Source organism: Triticum dicoccoides, chromosome 7B (assembly GCF_002162155.2).
Source record: "Triticum dicoccoides isolate Atlit2015 ecotype Zavitan chromosome 7B, WEW_v2.0, whole genome shotgun sequence".
Classification (NCBI taxonomy): domain Eukaryota; kingdom Viridiplantae; phylum Streptophyta; class Magnoliopsida; order Poales; family Poaceae; genus Triticum; species Triticum dicoccoides.
The window spans coordinates 124864508-124872261 of NC_041393.1; positions in this window are offsets into that span (position 1 = coordinate 124864508).

Consider the following 7754-nt stretch of genomic DNA (forward strand, 5'->3'; position numbering starts at 1 on the left):
TACTAATGGCGCACCGTGGGATGGTGCGCCATTACTAGTTCAACTAGTAATGGCACACCACTCCCATGGTGCGCCCAAACTCCGATTCAAACAGGAGGAGTACGCCATGCTAATGTGCCTTGGATGATCCACATCTTCGGGTCAGGCGCTGATGAGCACATTGAACTATCCATGTGGCTGAGAGCCCTCACAGCCCAGGCACAACGACGCAATTATCAGGGGCGCGCTCTACCACTGAGCTAATAGCCCGTCGCGCGGGCCTCCCCATTAGTAGTCTTGAAAAAATTAATTTTTTTTTACAAATGGCGCACCGTGGGATGTGGTGCGCCATTAGTATTTGCACACTAATGGCGCACCAACACATGGTGTGCCATTAGTATTTAGTAATGACGCACCACATGTATAGTGCGCCATTAGTGTCCATCCCATCTATAGCCCTTTTCCTAGTAGTGTGCGCGGAGCCTGGAAAAGAAGCAGCAACAGCTCCAAGCTGATCAAGATCTGCTCACAGATAGATGGACTGAAGTCCTGGCAGCCGAGGAATATGGACTCGAGCGCCACACCAAAGGTTATCCAAAGCACAAGTGGATACCTCAACTCGAGGAGAAGCCTATACTACCAGCACAGGACGAGGCTGACCGGCCTCCTTGTTGCCGGGATAAAACGGCGTATCAGCCCGAATACCAGCCCGCACCCCCACGCCAATCCGGTGCAATACGCAGGAAACGCGAGGCAGCATCCATAAACCTCGACCCAACAGACATAAGCGTCACAAAAATTATGATGACGACCAAGACAAGGGAGTTGGTGTCGAATTCCACGGCCCCCAGTCCGGTCAGCGGAAAAAACAGCTCAGGCCCATCCGGCCCGGGCAGCATACTCAACCAACCATGTCAAATTCATGGTACCCCTAGAATGGCGGCCAAGCATACCAATAGAGAATGCCGGATCCTCAAAACAAAACGGACGGCCGTGCACCGGAAACAATGAAAGGAGGTCTCAAACAACGAAAAGCCCAGACCACCAAACATGGCGAGGTCAAAGGAAGATCCTCCGCAGTACAAAAATACGACCGATCATCCCCAATCACATAGACTGTCCGGACAGTATAAACCATAGCAATTTAATTGCACTTACCATCAACCCAATAGTTTATGGGTTCCATCTCACATGAGCCCCTATGGGCATAAACAGCAGCCCAAACCCGCTGCGCCAACACAAAATTTGCCAGATAGGTATTGACCGCTCGAGGATCAATCCCATTAATAACTTCTTCTAAAAGATGCCGTCCCAGGTGCAAAGGATAAGTTTTACAGGCCCACCACCCTGGAGGTTGTCTTCGGATAACCAAACAAATACCATGCCGAAGAATAAGTCTTCGCCATTGTCCCCTTATATAGTAACTATCATATACTATCAGGACGAACCGCATTGGCTAGACTCAATGCGGTACAACATCAGGCCAAACCCACGTGACATGGTCACAATTATGGGCAAGGCCGAACTCCAACCTAATAGTGGAAATTATACCGCCACTGAGATAAGCGAGTTGTGCCCGTTTATCGAACTTCGAGTCTGCAGCCAACCACCCGGACACCAACAGAGGAGTCCTAGCTACTTTACGGCATGATAGCCTGGCTCGACCAGGCTCCGATCAGGCACCCGCGGTTCAACCACCATATGAGAGCCAGGCTCCGATCAGGCACCCGCGGTTCAACCACCATATGACATGTAACTGCCTCCAAGCATTTGTCTTTACAAACTGACTTTTGCGCAGAACAGGACTGGCGACATGGAATCAGCTCGGACGTGCAAGGCGGGGACACATAAGTACCCCCAAGGAGACAGTACGGATACACTTCGGATCCGCACACGGCCTCCTCCAGTCCGGCCACGACAGGTTCCGCCAGCACACCTCTTTTCATAAGAATAAATCGTACTCATATGCGTACTACAATACGTAGACTTAAATAACACTCATGCCAGGGGCTTCATAGTACTCATAATATGGCAACAAAGTCCGGCCGCCTTCTTGGTCGCTCGGCACCCCGAACTTATATCACTATATGCATCAGCTCCGAATCATGTCTTGGGTCATTAGTTGGGTTTGCCCGGCTCCCATATTTTGGTACCTTACATTCCGCTCCATCGGCTAAGGCAGCGCTGGGAGGACTACTGCGATTGTGTCCCGGTTCTTCCGGACGAGCACCTCAGTAGAGAAAGTCGAAAACTGACTGTCATGATATAGCGAGAGCTGATCAGCTGTTCGTGAGATTGTAAAATCTTTAAAGATTTATTCCGCATAATGCCATAACAAATGCAAAGTGCGACGGATCGGTCTTCCGATCAGGCGCCGTTAGAGCCCCTCGTACGGTCTTCCGAACACTAGGGGCTGCGCCTACCATACTCGAATTCCTATGGCTAAGTGAGAGTGATAAAGCCCTATAGTCCGATTGCCTACTTCGCGGTGATGAACACCTCCTTCAAGGACCCAAAAATGGGATAAAGAGTGTTCAGGTATGTCCCAAACACCCCCGTACTTTCTACGTGGGGGCAAAAGCCGACGACTGGCCAACTCTCAGGATTTATATACACTAAACGGCCGCACAGGAAGAAAAAACGTTCATATAACAAGCAATAAACAATAACAGTGCCAGTATCCCGCATTACAAATGACAGCATGACTGCCTTTAGGGAAATATAGTGTATTTGGTACACTGTTCCCCCACAAGGCGGGCTCCTTTCAGGACACGTTCATAGTATAATTCGAGCTTGCGATGCTCCTTACCCTCCGGTGGTCCCTCAGTCATCAGCTTTTCAACATCAAGTTTCCCCCAGTGCACCTTCGCACGGGCAAACGCCATGCGTGCACCCTCTATACAGACCGATCGCTTAATGACTTCGAGCTGAGGGCAAGCACCAACAATCCGCTTCACGAGTCTGAAGTAACTGCTTGGAATTGGCTCCGCGGGCCACAACCGGACAACTAAGTCCTTCATGGCTAGTTCGGCCGCCTATTGCAGTTCGACCAACTGCTTTAGCTGATCGATAAAGGGCACCGGATAATTCGGCGCCAAATACTTTGACCAGAAATGCTTCTCCACAGACTTCCTCTCCTCAGCCTGGTAGAATTGGGCAACATCAGATATCCTGCGTGGCAGGTCCGCAAACGCCCCTGAGAAACAAGAATTCAGTTTGTCGCTTAGAGTTCCTCATTACTATGGAAAAATTGCTTTGAATACAAAAAGCCTTACCATCCGCAACCCTCCGTGCCTCTTGAATGTCCTTCAGAGCACCTCGGTCTTCTTCCCGAGCATCATCTGCGGCTCGGAGAGCTTGGGAGAGTTCGGATTCTTTCCCTGTTAGACTCTGCTCAAAGGTCTCACTTTTCTTCACGGCCTCCTGGAGCTCTCGCTCAGCTTCAATGACCCTGGCCTCGTGCTTCTTGCAAAGAGCCTGCTCTGCGGCGGCCTTCTTGTCGGCTTCGGCCACATGCTTCTTTAGTGCCTCAATTTTGGCACTCGCTCGTAGAGCATACAATACAAATATTTTCATCAGGCACAACTACTCGTTAGTGCTCAACATAGCAAAAGGTTTCGACATACCTTGCTTGTCCTCCAACTGCTTCTTCACGCGGCCAAGTTCTTTCTTCTTCGGCCCGTCCCAGACTCTGCTTTAGTCCGGACACCTCCACATTATGAGAGGCGGTCGTCGCTACAGACGCCTGTTTTCAAACAAAGGGATATATGTCATTAACTGAGTCTCCTGCGAAGCGGAAATTTGATCCCCTGTCCGGCTCTCTCTCTCTTTCATCGGACAGTACATCAGGGGCTACCACTCATGCTATGACAATCTTCAAAGGTTTCTACAAACATACCTCAAAGCCTTTTATAAGGCTAAGGCAGGATTCATTCAGTCCGCTCTCAGCGGACTGAATCTTTTCAATCACCGCACCCATGAGGGCGCAATGTTCATCGACGATGGACACACTCTTTAGCGCTGTCGATAGGCCGCCCGGCAACTCTGCTTGGACAGAGGTTGCTGGCGGAGTGGGCTTGCCTCCCTCCGTTGAGGGGGGCTGCTCGCCCGATCCTGGAGCTTTAAAGGTCTCTAGGACCGTGTCCGGTTGTGGGCCGAATCTAAGATCGCCCCCGCCATCGACGATCATGGGAACCGCTGCTCCTATGTATCCGGCCCCAGAGGTATGGCCTCCCTGGTCCAGGCCTCGCTGAGACGACACCTCGGTGTGGCGCCTAGGCTTGAGGGAAGGGGCCTCTGGAGGTGTATCGCTCTCCAGGGCATCTGAGCTCAGCGAATCCTCCGATGAGGACTGTTCGGCGTGGGACCTCGCTGGGCTGCACAAAGTATGGCGACAGTTAAACTACCAGATCCTAATAACCCCGGGCGCGTACGCATGTTCGGATTTCGTGTACTCACGACTTTCCCAGGGGCTGGGCCCTGGGATCCCACTCCGGGCTACAATTGGTAGCCGTGGTGAACGCCTCCCGGAAGGAACTTTTCCCCCTATTTGGCGATTCGGCATCCAGGGATGAGGTAGCCATCCTTTTCTTCCCTCCCCCCGTGGAGGACTCGTCTTCTTCCTCCTCCTCTTCGTCTTCGGAGGAGGGATGGGCGCTGGAGTCTTTGGATTTTGTGTCCAAAGCATCACGGCGACGGAGGCCGCTCCAGGTCTTCTTGACCTTCTTGGAGGCCTCTTTCTTCGGTGCCTCATAAGGCGATGGGACCAGCATCTTCGTCAGAAGAGGTCCTGCTGGTTCCTCCGGCAGCGGGGCCAGACAGTGTATCCGCCCCACCTTCTTCGTCCATTCCTGGGTTTATTGTAGAAAGCATGATAAAAGCGTCTCCCTCGGGATATGCCGGCAAAACATGGATAGACAAAACATAGCAATGACTTACCGGACTTGTAGAGCAGGGCAGCCGATACCCGCAGTCTTCGGCGGAGCCCGGCCACGGTTCGCCGGACTTGAAGAGCACCTTCCAGATGTCCTTGTGTGAGGAGCCGTATAGCTCCCGTAGGGTCTGGTGCTCGGCTGGGCCGTATTCCCACAAACTACAAGCTCAGTGCTGGCAAGGGAGAATCAGGCGAACTAACATCACCTAGACTACATTGACGAGTTTGACATCCTTGTCTACCATGTTCTGGACGCGTGTTTGGAGCACCGATAGCTCATCGGATGAGGACCAGTTCATGCCTTTCTTGGGCCAGGACGTGAGCCGCAGCGGGGCTCCGGATCTGAATTCAGGAGCAGCGGCCAACTTTTTACCGCGTGGCTCAGTGATATAGAACCACTGCTGCTGCCACTCCTTGATGGAATCATTGAAGGTGCCCGTCAGCCATGTGTCCTTGGGCATCTTGCTCACCATGGCGCTGCCGCACTCAGTGTGCTCGCCGTTAACCACCTTGGGCTTCACATTGAAGATCTTCAGCCATAAGCCGAAGTGGGGCAAAATGCGGAGGAAGTTCTCACACACGATGATAAACGACGAGATATTGAGGAAGGAATTAGGGGACAGATCATGAAAATCAATCTCGTAATAATACATGATGTCGTGAACAAATGGGTGGAGGGGAAACCCAAGCCCGCGGAAAAAATGAGGAAGAAACACGACCCTCTCATGGGGCTCCGGAGTGGGGATGATCTGTCCCGCCGTCGGGAGACGGTAGCTGACTTTCTTGACCAGGTACCCGGCCTCTCAGAGCTTTTTGATATCCTTCTCCCAGACAGTAGAGGCCATCCATTTGCCTCCTGCTCCAGATCCAAACATCTTAGGAGATCCTCTCTTCGGTGGAGAAGACGAGTGCTTGAGCGCTAGGATCGAGCAAAGGGGAATGGACGAGCGGAAGGGAAAGGCGTGGGTAAAGAGGAAGAAACCTTATCTCTTTATAGAGGCGATAAAAGCTTTTGCGCCTCCCCACTTGCTTGGTGGGACCCGCTCATTCCCCACTCGCCGCGACTGACGGTGCGATTGGGCTACCCGTGCCTGTATTAATGAAAGCCCTGTGATAAGGGGAACACAATCTCTGCTTCGACGAGACGTGCCCGGAAAAGCGCCTCGCAATATGTACGATGGTTAGTTGTGGAGAGACGGTTCAATAATGGCTCGACCATGGTACTATGTCATGTTATCTAAACATGTCAGTAGATTATACTTGTGGAATATCATTCTCCCCATGATGGCATGTGAAGATCATTTTGCAGAGCCGGACACGATTTAAGTGTTCGAGGTTTACTTTGGAGTATCCGGAGCTGGAACCCGCCTTGCAATGCCGAAGACAATCTATGTGCCGGACTCATCGTCATTGAAGCCTGGTTCAGGTGCTACTGAGGGAGTCCTGGATTAGGGGGTATCCGGACAGCCGGACTATATACTTTGTCCAGACTGTTGGACCGTGAAGATACAAGACTCAAGACTTCATCCCGTGTCCGGATGGGACTCTCCTTTGCGTGGAAGACAAGCTTGGCGATCCGGGTATTAGATCTCCTTCTTTGTAACTGACTCTATGTCTAGCCCCCTCCGGTGTCTATATAAACCGGAGGGTTTGATCCGTATAGGGACAATCATAATCATCATAGGCTAGCTTCTAGGGTTTAGCCTCTACGATCTCGTGGTAGATCAACTCTTGTAATACTCATATCATCAAGATCAATCAAGCAGGAAGTAGGGTTTTACCTCCATCGAGAGGGCCCGAACCTGGGTAAAACATCGTGTCCCTTGCCTCCTGTTACCATTAGCCTTAGACGCACAGATCGGGACCCCCCTACCCGAGATCCGCTGGTTTTAACGCCGACAAATGTTGCACGGGATTGTGTGAAATCTTAATAGCACTTTCATTGTCACAAAGCAATTGAACATATCTCACATGTATCCCATAATCTTTGAGAGGTTGGGTCATCCAAAGTAATTATGCACAACATGATCCAGTGGAATAAATCTAGCAGCAATGTATTCCGCTTCGGCGGTGGATAATGATACCAAATTTTGTTTCTTGGAGGACCAAGAGACAAGGGATCTACAAAAAAATTGACATGTACATGAAGTGGATTTTCTGTCAACGTTGTCATCGGCATAGTCCGGGTCGGAATAGCCAACAAGATCAAAAGTTGACGTTTTAGGGTACCAAATGCCAAACTTTGGTGTATGAATCAAATATCTCACTATCATTTTGACAGCCTTAAGATGACACTCTTTTGGAGCAGCTTGATATCGTGCATACATGCACACACTTAGCATAATGTTGGGACGGGAGGCACAAAGATATAATAGAGAACCAATCATAGATCGGTAAACCTTTTGGTTAACCAGATTTCCATCCTTAGTCAAGTCAAGATGTCCACTAGTAGGCATGGGTGTTTACATACCTTTGCTTTCTTGCATGTTGAACTTTTTGAATATATCATTGGTATACTTTGTTTGTGAGACAAAGGTACCTTCCTTAGTTTTATTGATATGCAAGGCAAGGAAAAATTTGAGTTCACTCATCATAGACATCTCAAACTTTTCCGACATCAACCTTCCAAACTTCTCACTAAAATGAGGGTGAGTAGAACCAAATATGATATCCTCAACATAGATTTGGCACACAAATAATTCTCCATGAACCCTTTTAGTGAAGAGAGTTGAATCAGTTTTCCCAATTTCAAATCCTTTTTGATAAGAAACTTTGTCAATAATTTATACCAAGCTCTAGGGGCTTGTTTAAGACCATAAAGAGCTTTATGAAGTTTGTAAAC